We start from the raw sequence: 16889 nt of genomic DNA, 5'->3' as shown, positions 1-16889 counted from the left end.
CGGCAAAGAGGCTGATATAATAAGTACTAGGCTTACAAAGAATAAGTCCTGGGGTTGATTTGTTCGACTAAAGATGGTGCTCCAGCATGGCCACAGTCAAACGACTGAAACAAGTAAAAGTAAAGAATAAAATAATATATTATATTTTATGTGTGGATGTGTGTGTGTATGTATCTATGTCTGTGACTGTGTTTGTGTTATTTGCCCACTGCTGCTTAACAACCAAGGTTTGACTTATTTATGTACCTATAACTTAGCAGTTCAGCAAAAGATATCAATAGAATAAGTACCAGACTTAAAAATAAGTACTGGGGTTTATTTTTTTTTATTAAACCCTTAAGGTAGTGCTCTAGCATGGCCACTGTCCAGTGCCTGAAATAAATATAAGATACAAGGATTTTAGCAATTGGTAGTATATTGGATAAAATGCCTTGTGGTCTTTGTTCTAGTTCTTCACATTTTTGATTTCAAATTCTTCTGAGGTTAATTTTGCCTTTCATCCTTCTGAAGTTAATAAAATACAGTACCTGTCAAAAACTGTGGCTAATATAATTGGCTAATGCCTATCTCCTTAACCCACTCCTTCAAAATTTGTAACCTTTTGCTTAGGTTCGAAATTGATATGTAATTACTCAGTAGCAAGTAGAGAACTTCATAGAGAAGTAATTTATCTGGTACATGAGACTATAGGATTATGATTTGTAGTATTATCTCCAGGAGTCGGAGTTTACACGGAATACTAGCTTTTCTGTTTTATCGTTTATTGTTTGTTTTACTTGTATTGGTCTATGGAGTATGGCACTGCTAGGGAACCATCTTGAGTCTAGTAAAAGAAATCATTCCCAGTACTTATCTTTTAAGCCTGGTACTTTATTATTCTCTCTTGCTGAACCACTACATTATGGAAATGAAAAAAAAAAACAAAAAAAAAACTCTGGTTGTCAAGTGTTGACAGTGGACAAACACAAAGACACTGACTGATTCGCTCGCTTGCTTGCACCCTCCCAGGGCTATGGTAAAAGATTCTTGCCCAAGGTGCCATGCAGTGGGACTGAACCCAAAACCATGTTGGGAAGCAAGCTTCTCAAGTATATACCTATGTATAGTTAGTGCCATACATGTGTCAATGTGAGAAATTATCTTTTACAATTAAATTTTAATTGACTAATTAAAAGGTTTAATATGTTTCCTGGATTTTGGTGATATTTTATATGATGTAGTTGAATGAATGTAGATTTTATTCATAGAGTTCGTCTGAACTCTTTTTTTTCCAAAAGTCTGGAATCACTTGATCAACTGCAATTGAAAAGAAATCATAAATTAAAGAAAGATATATTGAATATATATATTTTCATTTTTAGTTTTTCTCTATTATAGAGTATTTGGCTTGAATATTGTTTGATGGCCTTCTCAATGTCAATTATAATTATTTTTTAGTCAACCATTTTGTTACTTTATTTCTATTGAAATATGCTTCCATTATTTCAACTAATTTTAAAAATAATGAAGAATTTAGTAAAATAACTGTCATTATCAAGCTGGTATTTGGAACATAAATTAACAATTTTAAAACATGAATTTTGTGTCATAGAGCCAGGTGTGGTGTCAGGCAAGTTGGTATCAAAAGGTTAAATAAAGGGGGATATCAAGATAGGTGTGTATTTTCTTTGTTAGGAAAGTCTGAAGAAGAGAAGCTATGTACCTGCTTTGTAGATGAAAATTGCTTGTGTGAATTTGGTATAGTAATGTACTGTTGGTTGATATATGAAGGTAAGAATGTGTAGGAAGGGAATTACAGAGACTGCAGTTGTACTTATAGAGGATTTGGGAAAATGTTAATTCAGAGAATTAGCAACAGCTGATATGCTTGAATAAATGGACAAATAATATACGTTGGTGGCATGTTGTATGTTAATATTAAAGTTTTTAAAAAAAATATGCTGCATGTAAATGGAGCCTATGATAAGAAAGGCAGAGGGCTACGTGAAGTTAGAGATGACACTGAACAATTCATTAAAGCAGAGAAGGTATGTAAGAGATACTATCAAACTCTGGTGTATATACAATTTGAGGGAGTGGGATCAGAATTTGACTTGTCAGTATTCCTTGTGATCAGTTTTCTGACAGGAAATGATTCAGGTGATAGGTGGTAATTGGAACCTATAAATTAGCAACTTCATGAGATGAATCTAGTTTCAGATATGGTCTGGGAATTTGTTTATTGTCAAAGGCAAAATTGTGTTTGCCGAAGTTCTCAAGAGCAAGAGATGATTGAAGAGAAATAAATTTGGAGGTGATAAAGCTGTTGGTTAATTACCCTTTCTATAATTTGTTATATTGGATGTGAAATTATAGGGGCCCCGAGAGGTTACCCACAGGGAATATTACTGTATTTATTTTATCATACAGATTGGGTTTGTTATCTTTTGGAAATTCAGGAAGTGAAGAAATTTCTGAATTTGGCAGGTGTTTGTACATTATGGCGATGGGAGAGGGCTTGTTTTTGTTGTTGCTGTGGCTGCTCTTGTTTGCATGAATGTGTGTGCAATCACTTGCCTGCACAGAGGGAACTGGAAACAATGTAGACAGTAAATGTAGTGACTTTTCTTTTTGCAGTACTGTTTAGAGAGTTAACTGTTTTGAGAAATCATGTGAATAGACATCACACTAAGAAGGATACACTTTTCCTGGTAAGCAACTAGAAAGTCATGCTGTAATTAGTAGAGAGAGAGAGAAAGCTTGCTGATATGCCTTATGCTGCATAAAACACAAATTTTTAGGGATGGACATCTTGCAGGAGTTTTTGTCTACGAATGGTGATATTATTTTCTACCAGGCTATATAAAGGTCGTATAATTCTTTTTCCCCACCTGTACTACTGTGGTGCTGCTACTTGTGAAACATTTAGAGCTTGCTGGATTCTGGTTTATATCTTTATGAAGGATATTGTGGAACATATCGAGAATATCTCCAGTTACATGTTTATTTTCAACAAGTTTATGGCAGTTCTGATGTAATCTAAGTTCCTTGAAACTACATAAAAGTGCAATTGCTATCTAGATAACTTATTACTGAAGGTTATTACTAAATATTCAGGCTATGTTTATATAATGGTGGCATAGTTAATGGTTCTCAATTATCTAGAGGTTTACCTGATGTTTTTCTTGACTTTCATGGGCATAGAAGTTACATTTTGTTTTCTCCGAGTTTGATTATTCTATAAATAAAATAATTTTTATGTTATAAATAATTATGTTTATCAAGGGACACACTTTTTGTAAAGCTGAAGTGTTCAGTAATGGAATTTTCTTTGAGTGTTGTATTCCCCCGATGTTCAGAAATGGACTGCTTCTTTTAAACTCCAGTTGGTTATATTTATATCTATCAGGATTAAGTAAATGCCAGAGTTCTGTTAGTTCTACAACATGAGTCGAAATACTCATAATGATGTTCATAATTTTAGCCTGGATGTAAAATATGAAATCAGAATTGCTGGCAAATGATAGCTGTGGGGCACTTTTTCATTTAGATTTTCCTATCATAAGATAATTTGAAAAAAAAAAAAAAGAAGAGAGGAAATTATATTATATAACACAATAGACATAATATTAATTATAGAAACTCCCAGTTATCTTCAATGTTACAGTTCTCTCCAGCTCTTTATTATTGACATGTATCCCTAAAGTGAGATTTTAAAACCAAGGTGCCTTGTAAAAAGCATTGATTTAGGTGCTGGTACCACATAAAAACCACTGCTGCTGGTGTCACATTAGCCATGGTGATGGTGCCACATAAAAAAAAAAACCATCCAGTATACTGTGTAGCGTTAGGAAGGGCATCAAGCCATAGAAAGCAAGCCAAAACAAATTATGGAACCTGGTGCAGCCTGTGGCCTTGCTAATTCCTGTCAAGCTGTTCAACCAAGGTCAGCATAGAAAATGTTAAATGTTGACGATGATGATCTCTATATATTTCTTTGAAACTGTGTCTGGCTGTGGCAATGTTCAACTTTTATACTTTTTCATGTAAAGATTCCCTTTTGTCTTTGGGTCCCTCTGGTTCCCATTCTGGTTGATGTCTTTAACCACTACTATATATTGAGAAGTACACACTTTACTAGGGACAATGTGTCTGAATTCTGACTTGGATTTTATACTTCTATTACAAAATCTTTGAGTTGCATGTTCATTTGAATGGTCATTAAATGATAGTATTGCAAATAGTTCATTTGCATTACAGAACTCTAAAAGCCTTAGTCCTTCTCTACTCCTTGTACCATACCCATTGCCCCTGTGTGTGTTAGAGTAGCTATCATGGTGTTGCCCGACGCATTCGTTACAGTTACCAGCTGTGATAAAAACTAAGTCAGTGTTTTCTGTTATTTAGGTAGTCTGAAAGAAGGCCTTCTAGAAACAGTCTCTTTGCTGATCCCACCCCTGATTTGGTGCATATGCAAAAATCGTTGTTGTTGTTTTTTTTGTGTTGTCTGTGACAAGACTAAACTTAATTATTCTGTCACATATTCTGACAACCCTAATTATTTTATTCATTTTTCTTCCATTAATATGCCAACTCTTCCAACTCCAACACTGTTATCCACACTGAAGAATTTGTACTTATGTACCTTACTTGTGAGGAGTCTGGCTGAGGGTGCCCTCGCCCCACCTGTTCTCTCCTACACAGCAAGCATCAACTGCCCCCAACATCCCCCTAGTATTTCTACAATCTCCCCAGACTTACCTTTCATCATGCTTAGTCTTGATTGTGGCAGCTCTGAAGTTTTGCAGCTGACAGAGAGAAGAGAGATTTTGATGGTATTTGATTTGTTTGATGTCTATTTTCTGCATTCTGAAAGGAAGAGAGTTGTTGCAATTGTTTGATGACAGTAGAGAGTTTCACATCCATAGCCAGATGTTTCCACTCTGAAACTCTGTGTGTGTCTGTGTGTTCATATTGTATAATTATGCTATGGTAATAATGAACTATAATTATTAAGAAAAACAGTTTCTCTCTCTCTCCCTCTCTCTGTGTATATATATAGAAGGTTGATTGTTGTGGCTGGTCAGTGAGTGACCATTGGTTTCACACCAATGGTCACTCGCTGACCCGTCATAATAATCAGCCTTCTATAAATATACTATGCTAATGTTTTAGAGTGTGCTCCTTTTTCGGATATATGAACTGTTGATGATATGTATCTATCTATCTATCTATCGATCTCTCTATCTATCTATCTATCTATATATATATAGAAACTCTAATCTATCTATATATATATGTAGAAACTCTGCCAGATCAGATTGGAGTCTGATGTAGCCATCTGGTTCGTCAGTCCCCAGTCAAATCATCCAACCCATGCTAGCATGGAAAGTGGACGTTAAATGATGATGATGATGATGATATATAGAAAATAAATGTAAGTTAGGTGGGAAAAATCACATCTAAAAAGATCATTAAAACTTATCATTTCATACCTTTTTGTGATTTTTGGTCCACTCTGTATATAACTCGCAACATTATTAACTTTGTTTCTTGGCTACATGTATATACATATTTCGTATTTTTCTCTAAAATAGTACTTTCTTGTTTGCTCTACTCCCTAAAATGACTTTCTCTTGTTCATGGTTACCCCCACCCTCTCCTGCTCCCCACCACCAATACTGGACATGTATGTATGCACGCATGTATGTATGTATATGTGCAGATTTGTATATTTTGTTTTATGTATGCATTCTCATGCATATAGTTGCTGGTTTCCCAGACCCCAGTTGAACCGTCCAACCCATGCTGGCATGGAAAACGGACGTTAAACAATGATGATGAAACTTCTGGAAAGTTTAACAGATTTTTACAGTTCCAGTAAGGGATTGGATCTGTAGTCTTTTGAATTAGCTTTCTCTTTTCTGGTTTTGAGAAGCCTAATTTCTCAAGATTGGTATTCAGGCAGTGTGCTACATATCCAAGGGTTCCAATAATTCCAGGTATAAACCTGAACTTGTAATGTATATATGTATGCATTCATGTGTGTATATATATATATATATATATATATATATATATATATATATATATATATATATATATATATATATATATATATATATATATGTATGTGCATGTATGTATGTATATGTATGTGCATGTATGTATGTATATGTATGTGCATGTATGTATGTATATGTATGTGCATGTATGTATGTGCATGTATGTATGTGTATATATGTGCATATATATATATGTGTGTGTTTATATATATATACTTATTTATTTACACATATGGTAAACTATTTTCTCTCTGTAAGAAATGTGTAACTTTGTGAAATGTTGAATTTAGCATAATTTATTTGCCTCAAGTTATGCTGAGCTGATGATTCCAGAGAGGGTTGATATAGCACTATATATGGCTACCAATGACAAGAAACTTTAAGATCTTTCATATGTGTAGGGGGAAAAAAATAAATTAAATGTGTACATGCTGTACACCTTTACTTACTGTAAATTATCCACTTTCAAATCCACCTGAACTAAGTTAATCTAGAAGAGATTGTCTCCCCTGTGATAGTTGACTACCATGGGTAAACCGTTGTATGTATATGTATATATGTGTATGTGTATATATATATATATATATATATATATATATATATATATATATATATATATATATATATATACATCTACACATACAGAGAGAGAGAGAGAGAGAGAGACACACACACACACACACACACACACACACACACACACATTGGATACATAGAAGAATTTGCATGTAATGATTTTTTTTTCCTGCTTTACATTCATTTCTAAAACTAACAAGAGTGGAATAGTAGAAGAGCTTTTGTTTAAACAATTGTTTCTACAGTAGGTCATTCAGCTGTGAATTAGGAATGGAACCTGTTTCCGTTAGTGAGGCAACCAGAAGAGTTATGTACCTTACTCATAACATTTTGACTCTTGTTTAAATGTATTAAAATAACATTAGACAGGCAACATGTCTGACTCAGTGACGTAATTGCTAGACATATTAAAACACTGTTGAAATTAAAGGTTTTCTACCATTAATATGCCAGTTCTGTTACTTCAACTCTGTTATCCACATTGGAGAATTTATACTTGTGTAACCTGTCTGTGAGGAACCTAATTGAAACTTCCCTTCATTTCATCTCTTGTATACATCAAGCATCAGTTACTCTCAACATCCTTCTAGCATTTCTACTATCTCACCAAGCCTGCCTTTAATCAATCCTAGCTTAAGGGGGTGTGTGTGTGTGTGTGTGTGTGTGTGTGTGTGTGTGTGTGTGTGTGTGTGTGTGTGTGTGTGTGTGTGTGTGTGTGTGTGTGAGTGAGTGTAAATAGTATGTGCATATTTAAAATTAGACATACGTAAAGATGAATGTTGTATAATCAGATTTTAACATAGTTTTATAAGACGGAAAGATGTACTGTATACAGTCCACATTATTCCATAAGGAGCATAGTTTCTTGGTGTCTTTGGCTTATACACTTTATGGAAAATTTGATGTTAAATGATGAAGGTGATGATGATAATGATTCTACCAGTAAATCTAACCAATTGGCTCACAATCATACTGTCTAAAGTCAGAAAACAGTAAATATATGCTTTACATAATGTGAAGGAAGCAGAAATAGTAAAAGACCTATTCTTTTAGGTTAAATCAAAGTTACTTTAGTCTTGTTAGAAAGCTTTACTTAACTTTTTTTTTATTTATAGCAGCCACTCACAAAAATCAGAAGCTTAAGCATGCTAAGGTTTATTTTTGCGATTAGTTCTGTATGCTTATAGTGAAAGTATGGGGACTTGAGTCAGTTTTGTAGAATTTCAACTCAAAGTGGTTTCTTACTGAAAACCTCTTTAATCAAATAGCTTAGATTGTTATTCTACCACTCACAAATTACCATGCCCCTTAAATCTGTTATGTGTTTTCTTTGTAATACATCCTATTGTTGGCTTCTTCAGCTGTGTTGGAATGTTGTTCCAGGGATTATTTAAACATATAGTCCCAACTTTGAATCAAGAGCGATTTGCTTAAAGGGAGACCTAGCTGCTGTATAAACAAAAAACCTATGTTAGACATTCACTTGTTTGTCTTGTTAAAACTATTTTAGGACTAAATTTGTTGTTTAGCCCCAGGTTAACTTTGATTGAGAAGGCCTATTATCAAAGGTACTGTTGTTGTGATCATACCATCTTTTTTAGAGTTATCTAGAACTATATCACCCAATGTGTTCTTCCTTTTTAAAATTAGTATGGGGTAATTCAAAAGAGATTTGGCTGCTATTTCAAGCTTGTTGTTTGACAAGATATAGATAATATTTGTTCAATGTTTCATATTTATAGTCCTGTTTCCAACCCACACTAGTTTTACTAGATATAACTGGAAGGTAAAAAAGAAATATAATATTAAATTAAACAACTGGAACACTTATTAACCCTTTAATATTTAGATTACTCTGTCAATTGTAATGCTTATTTATTCACTTTGTTTTGAATTAATCATGCATCATCTCATAGCTTTGTGATTTCATTATTGTGATTGCTTATTTCTAGAATGACATTGTTGGGTGAGCATGGGAGGCTGGATCTGGCTACTTTTCATATAAAACAGGCAGAATATTTGGCTGGATATACTAAATGGTCAAATCTAAAGGCTTGCTATAATGACATGCTAACACTGCATTTTGATACATTACTAAATACTAAAATGAACTTTCATTCAAAAGCCTAGTGTATTACTGATATATTTATAAGTAGCTTTGTTTCTGTCACCAAACGAGGAGATTGTTGGCAGAAATCCCTTTCTGATGTGCCTCTCCTTTACCAACCTACTATTTAACTATATTCTCTCCTTTATCATAGCAGTGAATGTTGTTTTTGGAGTTGTACTTGTCTGGCAAGTGACTTGATGTTTTTTCTTTTTCTGTTCATCTTTTAGTGGGGAGAGAAGACAGTGTCTATGACCCATCACAGAGCCTTTGAGACTAGGGGATGGGAAGGAGAGGAAGATATCCTCAAATTGGGAACCTGGACTAATGCTTGCAACAGAGTAGACTCTGCTAACTTTACTAAGGCACTCATGGTGTGAGACTCAGAAGTGTTTAACAGGGCAATGGGTTTAGTCCATTACCCAAGTAACCTTTGATGGGATTTGAACTCAGAATATAAGGATCTAGAACATATACTGCAGGGTATGCTGTCTGATGCACTAACATTTCCATCAGTTGACTACTCTAGGCTGGTATTTTGTTTTTTGACTCTGGAAGGATGAAAGACAAAGTTGATCTCGGGTAAAATTTGAATCCAGAACTTAGAATAAATATCACAAGGTATTTTGTCTGATGTTCTAATGACTCTGCCAATTGACAACTACTTGTTAATGTTTTATAAAGGTCAAACCTAATTGGGTAAACCTATGATCGAAACTGTTCCAGCCATGTCCATCCCATTCGTTTGCCTTTTCAATTTTTTAAGGGCATTGTGTATCCAATACTACATTATCCAACCACATCTTAGATATCATCCTTTTTAAGATAGTAACATGTGAAATTTAGCTTCTATTTTTAGCAAGCACATAGAGGCTACTTTGGTGGCCTGAGGTTCAGTCTCTCTTTATGAAAGAGATCAAAAGACAGTACCTTTAATGTAGTTTATTTATATAATGATGAAAGAAACCCCAACAGATTACTGACCCCTCCCTAATGGCAGTTAGTAATTTACCAAGACATTACTCTTTTATGTTTTTGAATCACAGCAGTTTTTATTTACTTGTATTTTAATGTAAAGCTATTCATATCAATATTACTGCTTATTTTTAATTGATTTGTTATAAAAAATAAAATAAGTAACTATCTTCTAAACACAAAACAAGCCATAAAAAATCAATTATCGTTTGAAATCTGTTTAAACTTCTCAGGGGAATTTTTCAGCCCATTTACTTCATCTTTTATGTTTTGATTGACCTATTTTGATTGATTTGACCTATAATTGAAACAAGTACTCTATTCCTGAATACATATATTATTAAGGTGGAAAAAAAACCCAGCATTGTTAGGGGTCAGATAGAATGCTTTGCAGTATTTGTTCCAACTCTCTGTCCCCTGGAGTTAAATTTCTCTGCTGAGGTCAAGTTCACCTTTCATGTCTTTGGGTTTAATACAATAAAAATAAATAAAAATAATACCGGTCTTGATTAATGGATTGACAGAATTAAGGAGCCAGATGAGATGCCTTGGGATATCTGTATCAGTTCTCCCTGCCTTCTGAAGGCACCGTCTGGAACATCACTGTTGCCAGGCTGCAGTGGCTTTGTCTTTTCCATGGAAAACATCGGTGAAATGAAGAGGTGAGACATGCACTCATGGGGAATTGCTTAACCCTCTGATATTCAGATTATCTGTGAAATGTAATGCTTATTTATTCATAGTGGCCTGTAAATAGCACCATTTGAGCATAATCGTTACCAGCGTTGCCTTCTAGCACTTGTGCTGGTGGCACGTTAGAAAATCATTTGCGCGAGATCATTGTCAGTGCCGCTGGACTGGCTCTCGTGCAGGAGGCACGTAAAAAACACCGTTTTGAGTGTGGCCGTTGCCAGTACCGTGTGACTGGCCATCGTGCCAGTGGCACGTAAAAGCACCCACTACACTCTCGGAGCAGTTGGCGTTAGGAAGGGCATCCAGCTGTAGAAACTCTGCCAGATCAGATTGGAGCCTGGTGCAGCCTTCTGGCTTGCCAGTCCTCAGTCAAATCGTCCAACCCATGCTAGCATGGAAAGCGGACGTTAAACTATAATGATGGTGATGATTGTTTTGAATTAATTATGCATTATCTTGTAGTTTCTATGTGTGTTACTGTTCAATATAGGTGTAGCTGTGTGGTAACAAGCTTGCTTCTCAAGCATATGGTTCTGGGTTCAGTCTCTCTGTGTGACACCTTGGGGAAGTGTTTCCTACTATAGCTTTGGGCTGACCAAAGCCTTCTGAGTGAATTTGGTAGATGGAAATTGAAAGAAGCCAGTCGAATATATAAGTGTGTGTGTCTGTGATTGTCCCCACCACCATTGCTTGACAACCAATGTTGGAGTGTTTACATCCCCATAACTTAGCAGTTTGGCAAAAGCGACTGATAGAATAAGTACTAGGCTTGCAACGAATAAGTCATGGGGTTGACTTTGATTAAAAATCTCTGTAAGGTGGTGGCTCCAGCATGGCCACAGCCAAATGACTGAGACAAATTAAAATAAAAGAATTTCTATGTTTTCTCTCTTGAAAGTTAACTTAACCCTTTTGCATTTAAACTGGTCATATTCAGCCCAAATATCCAATCTGTTCTATGCTCAATCTGGTCAGATCCAGCCTCTCTATCCTACAATGTCATTGTAAAAATAAACGGTGACATCATCAAAATCTCAAAGTTCTGAGATAATGCATGATTAATTGAAAACATTGTAAATAAATAAGCATTACATTTAACAGTGATATGAATGCTGAAGGATTAATAGATATATTCTGACATAAAACAGTCTACAATAATCAGAAATTGAACTGATCAAAATGTGTGGCTGGAAACACCAAGCATGAACTAATGAGCTGGATAACTTTATAACGATTTAATAATTATCTCCCTTTATATTTATTTTGCTTGATTAAGCCACGTATAAGAAAAATTCCTCTAATAGAATTAGGACTAGTCACATGTTTTATAAATGGTGATATAAAAACCGCTTTGTTTTTATATCTGTGTAAAAGGAAGAATTTTTTATAAAATGTTTCTTCAATTTTGAGGAATTTTGAGAAGTTAAAGCTGTCATTTACCAGTAAAAGGTTATTCAAATGTACTTCATTTGCAACCATGTAGTTTTGTGTTCAGTCCCACTGCACAGCTCCTTGGATATGTGTCTTGTACTTAAAACCCAGGCCGGCCAATGATTTGATTGAATGTGGTAGATGGAAACTGTGTGGAGGCCCTTCACACACACACACACACACACACACACACACACGTATGTATTGGTGTTTCCTCTCCCCACTACTTGACAACCAGTGTTGGTTTGTTTACATTCTGGTAACTTAGTGGTTCAGCAAAAGAAATCTTTTAAATCTAGTATTTCTTATATAAGTACAGGTATCACTATGTTCAACTAAACCCATTCAAGGCAGTACTTCAGCATGTCTGCAGTCCAGTGACTGAAACAAAAGGTAAAAGATAATGTTAGGCTGAATATGGTGTACCATAGTTCACTATTCAATGTATTAAATACTGGAATACTGTATCAGTATTCTTCAATGTTCTGTTATTGTTCCACTCATATTTAATATAATATCCTTATATTGTTTAATGTGAACACCACCTTGTATTCATTAGAATGCATTCTCCTTAGATATGTTAAACTAAATCTGTACTTCCTTGTTTAACCACCACCATATCAGCATCATCATTATCATTTAATGTCTGGTTTCCATGCTGGCATGGGTTAAACCATAGCTTCCCAAAGTGGGTGATATCACCATTGCATCAAATACATGGTACTCATTAAAAAGTTGTTTTCTTTTCCTTTCTAATACAATCATTAATTAATTTTGCATCAGTAGTTCTGATCAATGGTTCATTTGGGGAAAATAAAACTCAGTGTAAAAGAAAACGCAAGTTTACCGAAGTTAATCTGGCTGCATAATATAGAACTAACATTAGAATTTTATTCACATTAATGGCAAAACTAAACCCACAATAAGGGATTTGTAAACTATGCATATTTAGTCAAAACGGCACTAACCGGGCAATGAGTCTACAATATAGTGTGTGCGTGTCAAATGATAGAAGGGGGTTCTCCTAGGGGATTTAGTGTTGGTGAGGGGTTGTGTCAGGGTTTTTTTTAGACAGGTGGGCAATGGAGCATTTTTTGGCCGATAGGTTAGCAATATTGCAATTTGGATGCAGAAAGTTTGGGAAACACTGGGTTAAACAATTTGACTGGAGCTGGTAAGCCAGAGAGCTGCACCAGACTCTTGTCATCTGTTTTGGCTTGGTTTCTACAGATGGATGCTCTTCCTAATGCCAACCACTGTACAGAGTGTACTGGATGTCTCTTATGTGTCACTGACACGGGCTTCTTTTCTGTGTCACTGACATGGGACCCATTTCTGTGTCATTGACACAGGACCCTTTTCTGTGTCACCGATACGGGACCCTTTTCTGTGTCTCTGACAAGGGACCCTTTTCTGTGTCACTGGCATGAGTGCCTTTTACATGTTACCAGCACTGACCACATGATTTCATTTAGCTTGACCCATCTTCTCAAGCACGGCAAATCGCTTGAGAAGGCACCTCACATTAAGTGAAATTGTACTCATGGCCAGTGCTGGTGACACATATGTTAGGTGGTATGTATCTTCCATATTTTATTGTACTTAGTAGTTTTCTTTTCTCTTATCTTGCTGAACTAGATGATATTTCTCTCTCCTACGACATTCAAAGGGATAGTAATTGGTCATGCTGTACTATAATGGGTGGTTTTCATATCAAAGAATCCATTGTGCTAAGTGACATTCCTCTGAATTTGTTATCATTTTCAAAGACAGCTGGTTTGATTTCTGTAAAGCTGGATGTACCAAAGACTTTCCCCACCATGTCACACCAATGGTCTCTCATTCTTGAAAGTTTCATCAAAAGTAATGCTGTTGTACTTCACATCAATGAAGACTTTGATCATGGAGGTTATGATAGGAGTGGGTGAGGTAGATTCAGTCAGACAGCAACTATATTTCCTCTGCTCTGAATTTTGAGGATGCACATTTCCAGTGCAATGTTGAGGACAAACGATTGCCACTCTGTGTGTGAGTGTGTGTGCGCCTACATTGATTGTGTGTGTGTTTTATGATTCTCTGGACTGAATGGGAGTCATGGAGCTATATTTTCAGCACAGTAGATAGCAATTTTATAAGTGTAGAAGTTCAAAATGCTTGAGCTTACTAATCACACTAAAATAGTCTTGGAATAAAGTCCCAATTAAAATCATATGAAGTTCAATATTTCTTTTTACTTTTACAATGTTGGGACAGTTTGTCAGACAGGAAGTTAACCAAAATGAGAGGATAGCAGATTATTTGCTTTTGGTGTTGAGCATCATTCTGCAATATTCTGAGTTCAGTGCCTGTTGGCTGATTTTTAAAGTAAAATAGCTATCAGTTATATATCATGTTAAATCCATATGAATGTACTTGTTTTCCAATAATAAGTCTTGTACCCAGTGAAATCCTGTAAATTTATCTGTCTGGTATATTTATAACTCAGTAGATATGCAAGAGACCCCATCCTACTGATTGGATATTTTACTTTGAGTTCAATATTGATTTTTATTACCTTAATAATTATGTGCTATTTAAACCGGATGTTGTTTGATATTCTACATTTAATGATAGTCTATAAATCTAGACGCACCTAATTGTCATTGCTTTGGATGAGTAGTGTGGAGCTTGACATCACTAAAGTAATCTTGTTCACTTGTTTTCTTTGGAATATGATTACTCCTCTCCTCTTTTTGTTTTTTGTTTTTTGTGAAGTCTTCTGTACCATGTTAGGGGATAACTGGTTAAACAATTAACTTTAAACTTAGTGTATATGAGATTTTTTTGAGAGATCTTGATGCCTGACGAAGTGGGTGGAACAAGGAAACCAGTTTGAAAAGAGACATTTATTATCAACTATTCATCTCACTTCTTTACAGTTCTCTGGTTTTATCTCCTGCTGCCTCATTTCTCTATCTTTTCTTTCTCATTCTTAAACATATAGGCATACTTCTCATTCATTTCTTCACCACTATACACATACATACATGTTCATCACATATTCATTGCCACATGCATCTGTTTCAATACTGTGTTTAATCAGTCATCCTGTTCATTTTAAACTATTTACATCTTCATTGAGTTGTAAGCATTTTGCTATTGAGACTTCTGGAACAGTCTCATACTTCCTATTTCTCGCTTCCCCCTTTTAACCTTTCTCTTTTCTGTAGATATTTTCTCAAGCTAGATAACATCAGATATGAATGAAGATTTTGATCCCCCTATTCCTTAACCCCATAACCTCCCAACAAAATCTCACACACAAAAAAGATTCATGTGAATTTATGAAAACTGGGTTAAGCTTTTATGAGTTGTAGAGCTCATGAAACAAAAAAAATTACTGAGGAGGAGCCATTTTTCTTTTAGTAGCATTTATTTCTTTACTGCCCACAAGGGGCTACACACAGAGGGGACAAACAAGGACAGACAAAGGGATTAAGTCGATTATATCGACCCCAGTGCATAACTGGTACTTAATTTATCGACCTCGAAAGGATGAAAGGCAAAGTTGACCTCGGCAGAATTTGAACTCAGAACGTAACGGCAGACAAAATACCGCGAGGCATTTCACCCGGGGCGCTAACGTTTCTGCCAGCTCGCCGCCTTTCTTTTAGTAGCATTGTCAGTCAATTCAGTTGTTACCTACGGTCTTTTGTGGAAATTTATGCTTATTTGTAATATTTTGAATTGTATTAACCCTTTAGCATTTAAACCAACCATATCTGGCCAAAATATTCTACCTGTCTTATGTTCAAACTAGCCAGATCCACCCTCTCACAACTACCCTACAATGTCATTGTAAAAGTAAATCATCACATCATTGAAATCTTGCAGCTACAAGATAATGTATGATTAATTCAAAACAATGTCAATAAATAAGCATTACATCTGACAGAGAAATCTGAATGATAAAGGGTTAAACTTAAATTGTCACATGAAGTACTGTACACAACCTTCTTTGTATAAAGATTTGTTTTTGGTTACTTGCTATGATTTTTTTTTCTTTTACTAGGTTCACTTATTGAACTGATGCCATGATGTGGCAGCACATCCAAAGATTATTGTCTATTACATTGAACCCTGATCTTAGTCTGGTACTTATTTTATTGATCTATGCTTGTTGATTGGCCAAGTTACCATATGTTATGTCCTTTTTAGAGCATTGCTTTCCTTTGCATCCTAAAATAACTCTGATTCATATTTGTAGACCAAAAACACACAGCATGAGCTTTCACACATTTTACATTTACTAAATTTTACTCGCAAGGCATACATATTTTTCCAGCATAAATTTCATCATTTGTATTAACATTCTGGTGGAATATATATATATATATATATATATATATATATATATATATATATAATCACATGTGAACTGTTGGCAATGTTTTTCTTTCTCCATCTTCCTTTTCTCTTCGACTTTCCTCTGTGTCCTGTTTCTGAAGATGAGCTTTGCTTGAAACATAAAACACCCTTTCTTTCCTTCTGTGAGCGTCTTATTAATACTTTGCATGTACCATGTCCTCACGTTTTTTTCTTGTCTTTTTTTATTATTAACTGTATATATATATATAGATTGGTAAATGTTTTTATTTTTCATTCCCTTTCGAAATTATCCCTACTTTTTGTGGTATGTAGTCTTGCTGCTATTTCTAGCGGGTTAGATGTCCTATTACAGGCATATCTGTATTTTAAATGAATAATACATAGTCTATTGACTGTTTTTTTACCCTCGCTAAACCACTGGTGGTAAAATAAAATTTCTAAAATTTTCTTTGCTACCATGTATTTTATATCATCATCATCATCATCATCATCATCGTTATACGTCCGCTTTCCATGCTAGCATGGGTTGGACGATTTGACTGAGGACTGGTGAAACCGGATGGCAACACCAGGCTCCAGTCTAATTTGGCAGAGTTTCTACAGCTGGATGCCCTTCCTAACGCCAACCACTCAGAGAGTGTAGTGGGTGCTTTTACGTGTCACCCGCACGAAAACGGCCACGCTCGAAATGGTGT

At 35.2% G+C, this 16889-nt stretch overlaps 1 protein-coding gene across 3 annotated transcripts in view; it reads left to right on the top strand.

Moving 5' to 3' along the window:
• LOC106868006 (rho guanine nucleotide exchange factor 28) overlaps positions 1-16889 on the top strand; it is a 561000-nt gene that overhangs the window by 68798 nt on the left and 475313 nt on the right. The window contains exon 2 of one of the 3 annotated variants that reach the window (XM_052976107.1): positions 15878-15959. The exons of the other annotated variants lie outside the window; for them this stretch is intronic. The gene's annotated coding sequence lies outside the window, so the exon portion shown is untranslated. The remainder of the gene's footprint in view (positions 1-15877; positions 15960-16889) is intronic. 3 annotated transcript variants of the gene reach the window in all.

The sequence above is a fragment of the Octopus bimaculoides genome, chromosome 2, assembly GCF_001194135.2.
Source record: "Octopus bimaculoides isolate UCB-OBI-ISO-001 chromosome 2, ASM119413v2, whole genome shotgun sequence".
Lineage (NCBI taxonomy): Eukaryota > Metazoa > Mollusca > Cephalopoda > Octopoda > Octopodidae > Octopus > Octopus bimaculoides.
Note: the sequence above shows the minus strand (reverse complement) of the source record. Positions and strands in the feature narration are given on the sequence as shown.